Here is a 17,095-nt window from a genome sequence, read left to right on the forward strand (position 1 = left end):
GTATATATATATATATATATATATATATATATATCAAATACACTGCCTGAAGTAGATTAGAAATAGTAGCAGCAGGAATATGGCCAGAAACGGTGCAAGCTCAAAAATTAGTGTAGGCCAAAGATACAAACAGTTTGGGCCTGATAGATGGCAGGAACCTTGGGGTTGCGTTGCAAGGCAACAAAAGCAGTAGGCACAGGTGCACAAGCAATGCAAACCACTGATTTCACAAATTGTATCAGTGATAGCAAGATATTGCCAAGAGTTTGGGCCTGTTAGGTGGCAGGACCCTTGAAATGGCAAGGTAACAGCAGTAAGCATAGGTGCACAAGTAGAACCAGCCCTCATTCCAAACACTGTACTAGGGATAATAAGATATTGTTCAGTGCTTGGGCTTGATAGGTGGAAGCAGCCTTAGGGTGGCAAGGTAATTAGAGCAGTAGGCATACTGTAAGTATGTAGCATTACCCTAGCAAGGGCTGCTGATGACTGGTTTCCCCACTCTTGCGCAGCCAGGCGACAAGCATTTCCCACTTACATCCAGACACAAGGAACAGTCTTTGAGCTTGTTTTTTGTTGTTTTATTAGGTGCAATAACTTGGATGGGTAATATGAATTATGAGATGCCCAGATTGAGTACAACAATAAACAGGGACAACTTCCTCCCTATGTACAGGATCCTAAACCGTCTTCCTTCCTGGACTCTGGCAGTTTCTAATAATCAAAATACAAAAGCCCCTTATGGACTAGGAACTCTCAGTCCCTCTAGAAAGTAGCACATTGTGCTGTAAGCTGCATACATGAGTATGCCCAACTCCACCGTAGAAACTGCTCCCAGCTCTACTGCCTGTGGGAACTACCATCCCACCTTGCTGCTTATTCACCAGCCCACTTGGCTACTCCAAAGATCTCCCAGGGCAAGGGATAGGAAGAGTTAAGCACAACGCTGTCCTCTTGAAAGGCTTGCTACATGTGGCAGACTCTCCCCTTGTGAAGCCCTGTGTGTGCTGATGTACTGTAGATCAAGCTCTGTCAGATTGGATGGAGAGCATCTGTGAACACCAATTTTCAAGTCTTGCCAAAGATTCTCAATTGGATTTAGGTCTGGAATTTGACTGGGCCATTCTAACACATGAATATGCTTTGATCTAAACCATTCCATTGTAGCTCTGGCTGTATGTTCAGGGTCGTTATCCTGCTGGAAGGTGAACCTCCTCCCCAGTCTCAAGTCTTTTGCAGACTTTACCACAGTGTTTCTCAAACTTGTGCCAGGGCATATGTGTGCCGTGGGGAACCTGGGAGCCGTCACTGTAACAGTTGGGCCGGGGCTAAGGTCGCGGCAGCCGGCCGCTGCTGCATTCTGGGAGTTGCAGCCTGCGCTCAAGTGCAGAGGAAACTACAACTCCCGGAGCTTGGAGTCTTGGAGGCAAGACACACAAGGGAGTCGGGACGCGTGACTGGCTCGGGCTGGGGGCTGGGCGCTGGCAGCAACTTTACCCCAGGACCAGGAGCATCACCCCCCTAGGAGGCCATGGCATGCAAGGACTTGCTGAGCTGCCAGCTGAGAGACCCTGACACCCCCACATCCCATCCTCACCCCCTCATACACCCCATTTGCCCTGCCCCAGTGATCAGGCTGCATTTATGGACACTGGTGAGGCTGCATTTATGGGTACTGGTTAGGCTGCATTTATGGGCTCTGGTTAGGCTGCATTTATGGGCACTGGTTAGGCTGCATTTATGGACACTGGTGAGGCAGCATTTATGGACAGTGGTGAGGCAGCATTTATGGACACTGGTGAGGCTGCATTTATGGACACTGGTGAGGCAGCATTTATGGACACTGGTGAGGCAGCATTTATGGGCACTGGTGAGGCAGCATTTATGGGCACTGGTGAGGCTGCATTTATGGGCACTGGTGAGGCTGCATTTATGGGCACTGGTGAGGCTGCATTTATGGGCACTGGTAAGGCTGCATTGTAAATCTTTTCAGGTGTGCCGCAAAATTTTTTACATCTTTTTGGTGCGCGACAAGACAAAAAAGTTTAAGAAACACTGCTTTACCAGGTTTTCTTCTAAGATTGCCCTGTATTTGGCTCCATCCATCTTACCATCAACTCTGACCAGCTTCCCTGTCCCTGCTGAAGAAAAGCATCCCCACAACATGATGCTGCCACCACCATGTTTCACCGTGCGAATGGTGTGTTCAGGGTAATGTGCAGTGTTAGTTTTCTGCCACACACAGCATTTTGCTTTTAGGCCAAAAAGTTAAATTTTGGTCTCATTTGACCAGAGTACCTTCTGTCACATGTTTGCTGTGTCCCCCACATGGCTTCTCGCAAACTGCAAATGGGAATTCTTATGGCTTTCTTTTAACAATGGCTTTCTTCTTGCCACTGGCTTTGGCTTTGGGCTATTCTGGGTTTCACTGGCTGCAGGCTTGATTGCTTCCCCCTGCTTTCTGGAGGATTCTAGAATGTAGCGGGCTGGATTTAGCAAATCAGCAGCTAAATATTTATGTGGTCCCAGCCAATCCCTGGGGAAGGGTACCCAGATGGTGGTTGGGAGTGGAGTGAGCATAAATAGTCTGAAGCCTGGAGCTGGCCTCTTCTCATCCATTAGAAGTTTCCTGCCTGAAGGGCTCCTACCCTTCCAGGCAGCCCAGTACACTAGCTTAGAAGCTCATTAGGATCCCAGCTATGCTGAAGCTGGGGAGCCTATTTACAAAGAATCTCTGAAGCTAAAGAAGAGGGATTTCACCTAGGATCCAGTATGGAGAGTTCACTAAGGAAATGTCTGCCTTAGGCCCCTTACACACGGCTGTCCGATCGGGTCCACCTGTCAGTTTTTCAGGCGGACCTAATCGGACCCTGCAATGTCCTCTATGGAGCAGCGGATATCAGTGGACACATGTCCTCTGACACCCGCCGCCATCCGATCCGACCCTTTTTGCCAAAAACAGAAGGATGACGGTTCTATTTAATCCATCCGGTGGATCAGATGGCATCAGATGGAAACGGACAGGCGGTCTGAATCTAATTGCCCCATAGAGGAGAGTGGAACTGTGGCCATGTCCACTCTCCATAGCAGAGCAAACACGAACCTGTCATCCGCCTGCTCATCGGGGATCAGCAGAGAGATCCCCTTGCTGAGCAAGCGGATTCAGCTTAGTGGAGGTGCCCGTGTAAAAGGGACCTAACACTGGAGGGAGACATCCCAGTACCCAAGGACTTGTGAATGCAGATCTGAATGTAGGATCTGAGTGCAGATCTGAGTGCAGGATCTGAGTGCAGGATCTGAGTGCAGGATCTGAGTGCAGGATCTGAGTTCAGGATCTGAGTTCAGGATCTGAGTGGAGGATCTGAGAGGAGGATCTGAGTGCAGACCTCAAAGCAGGATCTGAGTGTAAATCTGAGTGCAGACCTCAATGCAGGATCTGAGTGCGGATCTGAGTGGAGGATCTGAGTGGAGGATCTGAGTGGAGGATCTGAGTGGAGGATCTGAGAGGAGGATCTGAGTGCAGACCTCAAAGCAGGATCTGAGTGTAAATCTGAGTGCAGACCTCAATGCAGGATCTGAGTGCAGGATCTGAGTGTAGACCTCAATGCAGGATCTGAGTGTAGATCTGAGTGCAGACCTGAGTGCAGGATCTGATTGCAGGGTCTGATTGGAGACCTGAGTGCAGGATCTGAGTGCAGGACCTGAGTGCAGGACCTGAGTGCAGGATCTGAGTACAGGATCTGAGTGCGGATCTTAGTGCGGATCCGAGTGCAGGACCTGAGTGCAGGATCTGAGTGCAGATCTGAGTGGAGGATCCGGATGAAGATCTGAGTGCAGATCTGGGCAACTGTTGCTGCTGTTATCCCCTAGTGTACTAATACTAAGGCTTGCCTGGCCTGGAACATTGCTTATGGTGTTCCGGCGCTGTTCATTCCCTGAGCTATTGTTACAGGGGATTGTTCTAAGTAGCCGCAGTGTGTCCTAGTATTACTGTTTAGCATTCTGGGGTATCCGAGAGCTCCCTGCCCTATCCAAGCTATTCAGCAATGAATAGAGGAAAAAGCAACCCCTAGATCAGAGGTATGCAGCCTTGGCACTCCAGGTGTACAGAAACTACAAATCCCATCACCCCCCTCTACTTTTTTGGAGTCATGTCTATCGCTGTCAAAGTCTTGCAATGCCTCCTGGAAGTGCTGAGGTTGCCTACATCTGCTAGACTATTCATTGGGCCAGAGGAGTGTCTGGCAGCCCTATAGAGAGAGGAACCTGGGACAAATCAGGGGGTGAACGCTATATAACATCTCACACACGGTTGTATAAAGAACACTGATTTACTTTTGCGTTTGGAGAGTCTGTGGCAGAATAATTCATTGTATAGATGTCACTGAGTGTTACTGGATCAGAACAAATAAATGATAGATTGGCTGACAAGGACTCTGCTCTAAGTAAATGTAAGTAATTTACCGGGATCGTATTCGTTTACCGTGTGAAGAAGCAGCGCCCCGAGCTGTGACTCAATCAGGTTTCTTCTCTCGCTATGGTCTCAGGCTCCGCTACAATCGCCGCATGATCAGGCTCAGTGATTCTTATTACTGAGCGAGCGTCCATCTCCATGGTAACATGGAGGCATTCAGCCACCCCTCTGTACGGTGTCATGACGTGTGCGGACTAGCCAATAAGGAAAACGGGAGGGCGTGGCTTAACGCAATCTGTGCTTCTCAAAGTATCAGGGCGGTTGTTGTATAGAGGGGTGTGTAGATCGGAGTCTGCTGAGGGATAAGGTCAACCCGCTACTGTATGACCCTAGTCCTGATCATTAACACAACCAGCATTTCTTCCAGTGTTATACATGGCTGGGCCGAGAATGGTTTCCCCGTCGAAATCTGTTCCCCCTGTCTCTCGGCTGAGATCGGAACTCCGTCTCTCCAGCCAACTACACTGCTGCTCCTCCTACTCTACCCCGAATGCTAATCATCCTTCTACCGCCCCCTGTACAATATTATTAGTCCAGCCACACACACACATATATATATATATATATATATATATATATATATATATATATATATATATATATATATATATATATATATAGTACAATATTATTACGCCTTCCATATATATATATATATATATAAATATATATATGTAAAAAATATCTATATGCGTGTGTATATATATATATATATATATAAAGTATACACACGTCATCATTATTATCCCTTCATATTAATGTGTCTAATTTATTCTTACCCCTCCTACGTCTTCATAATTATCCCCTCCTATTATTTAATATTATTTATTGATATCCCTTCCATTATTTTTAGACACTGGAAATTCTCCCCGCAGTCCCTATTATTATTATTATTACTCCTACCACCTATTATATATCTATCAGTATACACGTCATCATTATTATCTCTTCCTATTATTTTATCTATTTTTTTATTGCCCCTCCTATTTTATTTATTATTACACCTCCTCTTATTTTATATTTATTGTTAATCCTTCTATCATTTTACATTATTACTACACCACCTTTATCTAATTTATTATTACCCCCTCCCAGTGGCAGTTGGTGCTGAAAATTTTTTTTTTTTTTGGGGGGGGGGGGCGCAAACAAACTGAAAAATTCAGAAAAAAAAATCATCAATTGCAGCCTCACTATGCCATCAATTGTTGCCACTGTGCACATCTGTTTCTCCAACTGCTCTACTCTTTGCATGAATCATCCTCACTCTTTTTTCTTACCCCAGACCCTTTCTATCCAGGGGAAGCGGATTTTGATAGCGAGCTGACTATTGCTATCTAATCTGGTTCCCCCTCGGCCTCCCAATACAGCTTGCACGTCATTTCAGGGGTTAAAAACACTTGTGTATGGTTTCCCTGACTGCTCTAGTCTTTGTATAAATCATCTTCACTCTTCTTTCTTACCCCAGACTCTTTCTGTCCAGGGGAAGTGGATTTTGATAGCGAGCTGACTATTGCTATCGAATCTGGTACAGCTTCCACAGTATTTCAAGGGTTAAAAACACTTGTATATGGTTTGCCTGACTGCTCTACTCTTTGTATAAATCATCCTCACTCTTCCTTCTTACCCCAGACTCTTTCTATCCAGGGGAAATGGATTTTGATAGCAAGCTGACTCTTGCGATCGAATCTGGTTCCCGCTCCCAATACAACTTCCATGGCATTTCAGGGGTTAAAAACACTTGTGTATGGTTTCCCTGACTGCTCTACTCTTTGCATAAATCATCCTTCAACTACCATCACTCCAAGTCAGCGCATACAGCCATTTAACATCACATGTATGTGTGATGCTATAATGGCTCACATACATTTAATGAAAGTGAAGGGCTTGGATTGTGGCATACAGATAAGCCATAATGCCACTTCCATCACTCCAAGGCAGCCATATAGCCATTTAGCATCACACCTACATGTATATATGGTGCTATAATGACTCACATACATGTTACAGGTATGTGAGGGAATGGTTTTGCATTGTGGCATAAAGAGAAGCCACAATACAACCTCCATCACTCCAAGTCAGCCATATAGATATTTAACATCACACATACTGTGTGTTGCTGTAATGGCTCACGTACATGTATGTAAGTAAAGAGTGTGGACTGTGGCATGCAGAAAAGCCACAATGCAACTGCCATGGCTCCAAGTGAGCCAGTTAAAGATGCTGTAAACCTCCATGGGGAAGTTGTATCTATAGGTGAGCCTATAATAAAGTTTACCTATAGGTACAGTAAATCTCTCCTAAACGTGTGCCGTTTAGGAGATATTTACCTTGTAGTGTACCGATGATGTCATTGGTGCATGCACTACGAGTAAACGGCCCTCTGTGCCATTTCTTCACGAGTGAGTGCTGTGACTGGCGGGTCCCGTGCGTATTTACAGGAGTGATGTCACGTGATTCTGGCCAGTTACAGAGCGGGAGTTCGCGGCCCCAGGAAGGGAAGACGGGCTAACATGGATGTGGCCTCCAGCGGGGACAAAGCTGGCTTTTTTTTGCAGATAAGTGGCACATAATGTGCTAGTATGCAATGCTCCAGCTATTCTAATATCTACAGCTATTAAATTTAAAGGATGAAATTTTATACCAGTATAAAAAAATCCCTTATAGATAGAAATTCATAATTTGTTTATTGTTTTGCTGCATTGATACAACAGCGACGACAAATTTTACCTGTATCAATAAAGTGATACAATGAACTATTTGTTGCAACATATCTCTCTGAACCTACTGAAACTGAACTGACGTTAATTGTTATGTAATTAAATATATTAATATATCTTCTCTTTTATCTATTATTTCTCTTTAATTTTATATTGCAAACCTGTATACAAATCTATCCCGGTCATACGTGTGATGCTATTAGGGTTTCCACATTTCCCATAGTTCATGGTACATGTATACATTTTATGCGGTAATATGGACTGGATGACTGTGTTTCCCTGTTTTTTTAATCAATGGCCCCTTTCCGTCCTGGAAGTACGATGGTAAAACTCTTCATGTCATAATTTTTCCAAGCTTTTCATGTCCTCATATGATTGCTATCCACTAGCAGCCCACACGCACTAGTGATTTTTAGCCAGTGGCGGTGCGTCCATAAGGGCGCGCAGGCGCAGCCCCCTCTCTCCTGCCACCCCCCTCTAGCACCGATAGATTCAAGCATTGCATCAATCTATGGCTGCCACTGCCACCCCCTATTCAGGCTCCCGGCCCCTTTTCGGGTGCAGGTCACCTGAATTACAGCGGAGGGGAGTGGTTTTGAAGCATCTGAGTAGAGCTATAGGCTCTAATAGGTGTCAAAAAACATGACCTGCGAGTGCCATGCTGGGTGCTCCCAGGTCACTCAGCTGTGTTAGGAAAGCGAACATTCATTTGCTTCTCTAACACTAAACCGCCTCTCCGGCAATCAGGTGCTCTAACCTGCTACCCATCACCTAATTGGCTGAAATGACAGGCGCTGTGATTGGATGCCTATCAAGCGTCCAAATATAGCAGAGGATGGGAAGAGAGGATGGGAGAAGACATCGAGGAGCTGTCCCACCGAGACAGGTAAGTACAGCCGGCATGCCGGCGGAGGGGCACACTGGCATCATTTGATATGGCACAGTGACGGCAATTGATGGGCACAGTGGCTGCGTTTGATAGGCACAATGGCTGCATCTGATGGGCACAATGACTGCATCTGCTGGGCACAGTGAGGCTGAAATTGATGGGGGGAGTGTTTCCAGTATTTCTCAGTTTGTTTGCACCCCCCCCAAAAAAAATTGAGCACCAGCCACCACTTTTTTTTAGCCTTTTTTTATCCCCAAATGTATGGATACAAAAGGTAGCATATGTTTCTGCATCAATAAAAACAATTTCAACTGGACAATTTAAAATAACATTTTTAATCAAGGAAGAAGAAATTAACAAATATGTAAAAGTAATACCTTTAAGGTAATTGAAGTAGTGAACGTTCAAACAATAAAAATAACTTTAAAATGACACAGTATATATTTGAACTATTTACAAAAAATCTTATATTTTTCACAACTGACAGAAACTATTTTTTTTTGGCAACGATAACATATGAATGTAGAAGTTTCAGGATTTTTTGGCCTTTGTGAGCTCTCGATGCAAAGTAGGTGAAACCACAAAGTACAGATGTCGCATTCAATCTGAAAAACAAAAATATACTTAATGTTTGGGTTTCTATTTTAATGGAGCTTTTAATTTAACCATTGGTTAAACTACCATTGGTAAAGCTTAACAATTAAAAGTAATATAGCCCTATATTTCTTTAATACATTCTTGATGTAAAATAGTCAATGCATAAAATGATTAGTTTTATTAATCAAATTTCCATTTTTAAAGTGGTTGGCAATCCTGTTACACCACATTTGACTACAGGTAAGCATAAAATAATGCTTACCTGTAGGTAATGTGAATATCTCCTAAATTTGCACAGTTTAGGAGACATTCACTGTATCCCCATGTGTCGACGTCATCGGCACATGTGCACGGAAGAAACGGTCCGGTCGTCATCGTGGCTCCGGCCAATCACAGCGCCGGAGCCCGCGAACCCAGAAGTAACATTCTGGAGCTATATCGCTGGATACAGCGGTGTAAGGGAACGCTGCAACAGTTTCGTTCCAAGATAAGTATTTCATAATGACCTAGTATGCGATACATACTAGCTCATTAGGTCTTTGTCTTTCAGTCTTTTGTTTTTTTTCAGGGTTTACAACCACTTTAAGTCCTAGTGGGTGAGATGCATGGGTAAATTATTGTTATATTTCTTCTTACACAATTCAAAAAAGTTTTATTCACAATAGAAAAAAGTTATGTCAGCTCCGGCCAGTCACAGCGCCGGAGCTCGCAAACCCGGAAATAACTCCGGCAGACATTTTGCCGCTCACAGCGGTGTACGGTAAAAGCTGCAACATCTTCGATCCATGGTAAGTATTTCAAAATGAGCTAGTATGCGATGTATACAAGCTGATTATGTCTTTGTCTTGTTTTATTTTTTTTCTGAGTTTACAAGCACTTTAAAGTGATTGTTATTTTAAAAGAATAAAACACGAAGGTTTACAAACATATCATACTTACCTACACTGTGCAGCTTGTTTTGCACACAGTGGTCCCAATCCTCCTCTTCTGGGGTCCCCCGGCAGCGCTCACGGCACCTCCTCACATCAGATTTTACCCTAGGGAAAGCACTCTCCCGAGGGGGTTACCATGCAGGCATGCTCCTGAGTCCTGCATTTGCGTCTAGACATGAATGCCGGATTCCCACCCCCCAGTGCCTGTGTCATTGGATTTGAGCCAATGGCTGTGCTGCTATCAATCTATCCAATCAAGAGCCAGGACCCTGTGCAGAGAGGGAGAGCACGTCTCTGCCGAGGGAATGAAGGGGCTCAGGTAAGTAAAACGGATGGCTGGTGGGCCAGTCACTTGCAGGTGTTTTTCACCTTAATGCATCCTATGCATTAAGGTGAAAAAACTTCTGGCAAAAAACACGAGGGTTTACAACCCCTTTAAGACATGTACATAAAACCTAGTTAAAAGAGAAGTATGTTTATTTTATTTAAAACATTTTTTGTTTCATACTTACCTAGGTGGATGCAGCATGGGTCCGATGCTGCATCTGTCCCCCCGCCGCCTCTTGACTGAGAACCGAGCCACCGAACACCGCCAATGGCTCTGTTCTCTCCCCTCCTCGAGCAGAGAGCTGCTGACTGTCAATCAGCAGCTCCCCTGCTCTGCTCCTCCTTACTCACTGGAGCTCGGACCTGTGAGGGGCGGGAAGCGGCCATCTCAGCGGCTCGCTGAGACTTCTATCGGTTCAGGCAGCTGGCGGATCCAGACTTCCTAAGTCGTGATGACGCGCTGCCTGGACTGATGATCACAGAAGTGCAAAACTGATTGCACTCCTGTGACCCTTAGGAGAAGCCCAGTCTAAAAAGGTCAGGCTGGATTTTTCCTTTAAAATATTCTGTTAACATTCATTTGAGATTCAATGATATAGCAGAAGTCACTAAAGCTACATCATTTTACAAGCTCATAAGATAAAGATTAAATGCTAATTTCTGGTAGAGAGCTGCCACATAATAATGTCCAAAATTGTATTTGCTGTTACAAAAATGTAGAGTATAAAGTTGCCCCTTTATTATAGAAAAGAATCATTGCGCAAGGTCAACAGAACATGGTAAGTTTCAAAATTTGTGTAACCACTTTGACAGTGCTAGTGGACTTCTGCCACCCTACTTGTTACAGTGCACATTACTGGTTATGTTACGTACAGTGTCACTATAACCTTTTGTAATGAGTTACCTCATCTCTCTCTCTTATATTATATATCTCTTGTAATTCTAAAGATTACCGATTGTTCATCTGCTTTGTTTTCTTCATGAGAACTTTGCAGATTCTGCACAAACTGTCCAGATTTTCTGTTTAAAAATATAAAAAAACAATTTTTATAACATTTACGTTTATTTTAATGTAAAAGACTTAACCACTTAAAGACCACCTGCTGTTCATATACAGCGGCAAGGTGGCTCTATTGCGCAAAATCACATACCTGTACATGATTTTGCTCAATAGCCACAGGGGGGGCACACGTGCGCCGCCGGAGCCGTGATCACACGCTGATTGGTCTCAGGGTAAGCCAACCAGCAGGCCCCGCGGCCATGATGTCTGCACCCACGATCGCTCCCCACAGAGACAGAACAGTGTTCTGCTGATGTAAACAAGCAGACCGCCGTGCTGTCAGGCATGGACACGGTGATCTAGTGTCTGGCAGTCCCGCTAAAAATCACTAATCGCCGCCATTACAAGTAAAAAAATAAATAAATGCCATAAATATATCACCTATTTTTTAGACAATATAACTTTTACGCAAATCAATTAATATACGCTTATTTTGATTTTTAGTTTTTAACTAAAATATGTAGCAGAATACATATTGGCCTAAATTGATAAAAAAAAAAAAAAAAAAAGTTATTTTTTTTTAATTACAGATCATTTTTTATTCATAGCAAAAATAAAAACCGCAGAGGTGATAAAATACCACCAAAATAAAGCTCTATTTATGGCAAAAAAAGGATCTAAAATATATTTTGGTACAGCGTCGAACGCCTGCGCAATTGTCAGCTAAAATAACACAGTGCTGTATTGCAAAAAATGGCACAGTTATTAAGGGGGTAAAACCTTCCGGTACTGAAGTGGTTAAAGATGAAGTAAACTCTACACCATAAGTTATGTCCATATCAATCATCACTACAAACAGTTAACATCGCTGTATGCCAATATCATCTTACTTGCTTCCTTTTTCTTGTAATCTGTACTGTTGTATTTGCTGATGTCATGGCGCATCGTTAAACTGGTTAATGGCATGCTCTTTGTGCCGTCAGTCCATAAAGATGTGTGCTGCGTTTGTCATATCAGCTGTGAGGCACAGCACTGAGATCCTGTGGTATTAGTCTACTGATACGCCCCATGTGACCTTACACATAACGGAGGGGGTGTAAACATCGGGACATCGCAGCTAACTGCAGTAGGGATGAGCCATTGGACACAGTTACCATGGTGATCCCAGAAGTATAACGAGGCTTGCTACGAACCCAGTCCGCATGCATGAGATTAAAGATTGGACTAGCAGAAAGGGCGGAAGTAAATTGCAAGATGGACTCAGAAGTCAATAGTTAAAATGTCGCTTGCTTACCCCCGGAAGGAGGATTTTGAAAACTGTTGCCAAACAGTAAGGCTAGGTTTCCACTAGTGCAACTTTTCATGCGATTTGGGACTGAAAAGTCACATGACAAGTCGTACCCCATGATTTCCAATGAGTACCGTTCATATCTGTGCGACTTCAAGACACAGTGACTTCAAAGTAGTCCCTGCACTACTTTGGTCCCACTTTGATGTGACTTGAGGTCCTTAGACCTCAAGAATACACAGGAATTGCTTCAAGTCGTGTCAAAAAAAATCGCAGTAAAATCACAGCAAAAAAAAAAAAAAAAATCGCTGCAAAATCGTGCGACTTTTGGGACGCAATAGTGGAAACATAGCATAAGAAACAAATGATCAGTGATTGTTTTTAATGTGTAATGTGTTTAATACATTGCCATACTGGCTTATTTATAACACAACTTCATAGGGGGAGAGTTTACTTCCTCTTTAACTTTAAGAATTTCCAAATTCAACAACAATTTTTTTTTGTATAGACTTTCACTTTATAGATAACTGATACTTTTTTTAAACACTTTATTATTAAACATGATATTAAATATTAAAAAAATCCCTATAATTGAAAGATGATTTGGTTTAAATTATCCATGTTCATATTTTTAGTTGTAGTCAGAAGATCAAATAAATAGTGAAAAAAGAAAACATTTTTCACTACTGATACAATTTTTTATGTCAGTGGTACGTTGTGTTATTATACATAAGCTTAATATATATAATTGTTGTTGAATGTGAAATTATTCTTTGGGCTCTTTCACACTGACGATCCGTATGTCCGTTTTTCATCCTTCCGTTTTTGGATGAAAAACGGACATACATGTATTCCTATGGAGCGTCTGATGTCAGCGGTGACATGTCCGCTGACATCCGACCCGCTTCAATCTGAAAAGTGTAACGGAGGAAAACCCTACTTTTCCATCCATTTTCGGATTGGATCGGGTGACGACGGACTCTACGGTCCGTCATCATCCGATCCCCCATAGGGGAGAGCGGCGCTCTGACAGGTCCATCGCTGCACAGTGTGCAGCGATGGACCTGTCATCTTTCTGCTCAGCGGGGATCGGCGGAGCGGTCCCCGCTGAGCAAGCGGGTGTTCATAGGGCGGATCATCACTGATCCATTCCCGTGTGAAAGAGCCCTTTCATGCAGGAGTAACAATGAACGAATTAGAACAGTAAATAAGTTTCAGGAATTATAACGTTTCCCTTAACCTAGTCACTAACTTTCAACTGTTTTGAACTGGAATACCTGACTCTTTTAAAACTGTTTCCGCTAATTGTTATCTGTTCCGTGCTATTATCACAATTTATTATCTCCTCTGTCAAAACATATTCTGCAAACTTAAAAAGTTAGAAACAATTTTAATTTTGTGGTTGAAAGTACATGCTGATCTTTGTAATACATAAAGTGTTCAATAGACAAAGTGTTACAAAAGATAAAGATTTTCTAAAGTGTAATTCTGTTTACATTTGTCTTTTTACCTTGCAAACAAATACTCCGCAGGACACTGCATCTTTTTGATTCGGGTGACTTAAAGTGGAGGGCCACCCTGAAAAAAAAAATTCCACCAAAAATCCTAAAAAAAAAATAAAAAAAAAACATTTGGAAAAAAAACAGAAAATTGTATCATATTTACCGTAATTTTCCTTTCCTGACGCCAATCCATGGCAGCATACTAGTGATAGGCTCCGCCTTTCTCCCATCCCTCAGGACCAATGAAATAGCATAAACTAAAGGCCAGTTAGGCCCCGCCCCATTCTTCGTAATTAGCTAGATACCGAAACGCACAAGGGTGATCCGTATGCTGCCATGGATTGGCGTCAGGAAAGGAAAATTACGGTAAGTATGATACAATTTTCCATTTTCCTGACGCCACCATGGCAGCATACTAGTGATACATATCCTAGCTGACAGGGTGGGTTCTACTTAACAAACTAAAATAATAGTTATATATATATATATATATATATATTTTTTTTTTTTTTTGGGACAGAAGACTGAACAGTGATTCCTCCGAAGCCCACTGATGACAAGGCACCCAGATCTATTCTGTAAAGGTTGAAAAGGTATGCTGGGAAAAGCATGCCACTTTCCTGTAGAATTAATCCATGGATGCTTTCAACTAGGCTGCCTATGAGGCCTCAGCCCCTCTGGAAGAGGATGCATCCTGCCACTGAAGGAGGCTCACGACCTATTTTCCATCTGCACAACCAATCTTGCTAAAGTCCAGGAGGCAACCTCTCTTGCCTGATGAATTCCATCTGGAGCAGTGAAAGACTTATCATATGAACTGAAAAGAGCAATTGTGGACAGAAACTTCTTTCAAGCTCTGGGAATGACCAATTTGTGTGGTTTTCTTGCTTGAACGTCTGGAAAGTTAGGCAATGGACAGATGATTGATAGATGGAGGGCTGTCGCTACCTCTGATATAAGCTGAACTACAGGATGCAGATCTACTCCTGTAACAAAAGCAATATGCTTTTCTGAGGCTCTAAGGGCTTGAAACTCAAGCCGACTTCTGTTTGACGATTTGCGCTAAATACTGGTTAGAAAGCGATGTCTTAAACTGAACACTGCCCTGTTGGAGTAAACAGTTGAAATAAACCCCAACAGCATCGAAAGATTTTAATTATGAAAGATTCTCTCTCATGGTTGACAAAACCTCCTGTCTTTAAAATTTTGCAAACTAAAGGGCCTTTGGCTAAATTAAACCTTGTTCTTGCTGAAACCTACAACCTCAAAAGGAGTATAGGGTAAGGTTCATGTCCCATCCGACCTACAAGAAGACCAGAACAGCTGCCACCAGAGGTTCAGTAAGAATAATATCTTGCCATGCAAAATAGAAAAAAAGACAAGTTTGTTCCAGATCTTGGCATAGAAGTTAGTAGAGTGCCTTTCACACCCCCAAAATAGAGCTCACTCTTGGAGCAACACTGGAGCAATCTAGGTTCTGCGGCTTCCCCTTCCCGCCATTATGCTTGCATCTCTGGTGTGTGCGTGTGTGAGCGGGAATCGACTTCTGTATTCTGAAGTAGATAGCCAGGAAGCACCAAGACTCCTATGGTCAGAATGGAGGGGCTCTCAATAGCATATTGCCGCAAGATCCTCCCTGGAGCTGAAAATATGCAATTGCTGTTCTGTTGCTCAACCGCAAGATGACTGGTCACCCTTGATTCTGTGTAGCAAGGTCAAAGTGATAAAAAAGGCTGCCTGACCTTCCAGCGCTTTTGAGACTACCTTCCTTGGCTAGCAATCTCCGCTTGCCTTGACCGACAGACCCTCGCAGTGCGCCTTCCAGGCTGTCTTGCTGATATGATTCATCACATTGATCCAGTCAGATGGTTTGTGACATCCTCAAGGTCTTTCCATCACAGCGGACCGCTATACATACTGCGTGACACTGACCATAGCTGCGCCGGATCCTGTTTCCTCCATTGCAGCTGAAACTAGCACCGGTGCCCATGCACTCAAGGAATCATCGGTATGAATGACATTACGGTCAGGAGGCTGAGACACCTAGAAGTCTTCCAGTAAGTAGAGGCATCTGATCTCAGAATACTCCTTATGACCGTCATCGTCTTTTTCTGATGGAAGCAAAAACAGAGGAACCAGTAGAGCCCCCAGAGGCACATTAACTGTTGGAAAGCAAAAGTTGGCCTTTTTTTTTTTCTTTTTATGTAGAAAGGAATGACGCCCAGGTAGTGGCGAATCTGGAGACTCCGTTCTCCAAGAGGAACTGACACGGCACTGAAACCTCTGTGAATATTCTTAGAGATATTCATAGGCTAAAAGGTAGGCTGATAAAGCGGAGATGTGTCCAACCAATCGCCAAATTTACTTACTTTCAGAATAAAAAAGAAAAGAAAAAAATTTGGGGATGTAAGGCTAAGAATCCTGACGATCTAGCGAAAGCCTCCAGCCATCTGCTGCAAGCGAATGCTTCTCTCCAACCCCTGCTACCTACAAACAGGGGTGGGTAGAAAACCTACAATCTCTCCTGTGAGATGGGACCAGGACAGCTCCCCTCTGAGTCTGAAGTGTCTAAGTATTGTAACCGCCATGGTTGCAGTGGATCTGGCAGCTCCGAGGGGGAGAAAAAGGTCCAGAGAAGGAACAGTGAGGAATCCACCGAAGTGACCATGAGTGCCTGTCCTCCAAGGATCTTCACAATCCACTGTCCAGTAACCCGTGATGCGTGCCCACTGGGACTTAAAAGTCTGGGCATGCGCCCGGTAAAAGGGTTTTGTGGGTACCTGTGGTACACCCAAAGATTTTCATTTATGGACCTTATGAAAGGTTGCCCCTAGAGGAGCGGAACCTAGCGGGAGAAACATATTTCTCCCTTTATTTATTATGATTTATTTTTAGTTATATTTTTTTTTTTTACTTTCCTGCTTTCTGTTATGGGAGAAGAACAGACCCTCCTCCTGTCACTTCCAACATGGCTGTCTCTGGTTTCGTTTCAAACAGAGATCTTGCACTATAAAATGACTATTCCAAATTTTGTTTCTAGGAAGCCAAACACAGCCATGGGTCTCAACCATAGGGTACCCCTTGCCATAACTGAGTATAGCATTGCCTTAGCCAGGCACCAGGTTGAGACTATTGCTGCTTCCACAGTGAAATTTGCCGCCCTAAGGATTTCCTCCCCAACCATATCCTGGGAGCCTAAACCCAAAGTACCCGTCACCAAGGTAAGGGCCTCTGTTGAGTGGCAGGCCCTTCCCAGCCGCCACCCTATTGGACAACAGCCGGTCCCACTGTAGGCATGGATTTCAGCAATGCTATATCCGCCTTGAATTAAACCACTTTCCTAATGGAAAAGTAATTGCTCATTGAAAG

The 17,095-nt window shown here is 43.5% G+C and overlaps 1 protein-coding gene and 1 long non-coding RNA gene across 13 annotated transcripts in view; both read right to left on the minus strand.

Annotated features, from left to right (window-relative positions):
• Positions 1-4,646, minus strand: part of CCDC146 (coiled-coil domain containing 146) — a 160,355-nt gene extending 155,709 nt beyond the window's left edge. For 2 of the 4 annotated variants that reach the window (XM_073619596.1, XM_073619594.1), the window contains exon 1: positions 4,484-4,646. The gene's annotated coding sequence lies outside the window, so the exon portion shown is untranslated. Of the gene's footprint in view, positions 1-4,464 lie in introns of all 4 variants that reach the window. The other 2 variants (XM_073619597.1, XM_073619595.1) reach the window with 1 other exon arrangement.
• A 3,836-nt stretch (positions 4,647-8,482) lies between these two features.
• LOC141131849 (uncharacterized) overlaps positions 8,483-17,095 on the minus strand; it is a 45,114-nt gene continuing 36,501 nt past the window's right edge. For 3 of the 9 annotated variants that reach the window (XR_012242826.1, XR_012242827.1, XR_012242822.1), the window contains one exon: positions 8,487-8,685. This is a non-coding gene — a long non-coding RNA (uncharacterized lncRNA). Of the gene's footprint in view, positions 8,686-17,095 lie in introns of all 9 variants that reach the window. The other 6 variants (XR_012242825.1, XR_012242820.1, XR_012242824.1 and 3 more) reach the window with 4 other exon arrangements.

Source organism: Aquarana catesbeiana, linkage group LG03 (genome assembly GCF_042186555.1).
Source record: "Aquarana catesbeiana isolate 2022-GZ linkage group LG03, ASM4218655v1, whole genome shotgun sequence".
NCBI classification, from domain to species: Eukaryota; Metazoa; Chordata; class Amphibia; order Anura; family Ranidae; genus Aquarana; species Aquarana catesbeiana.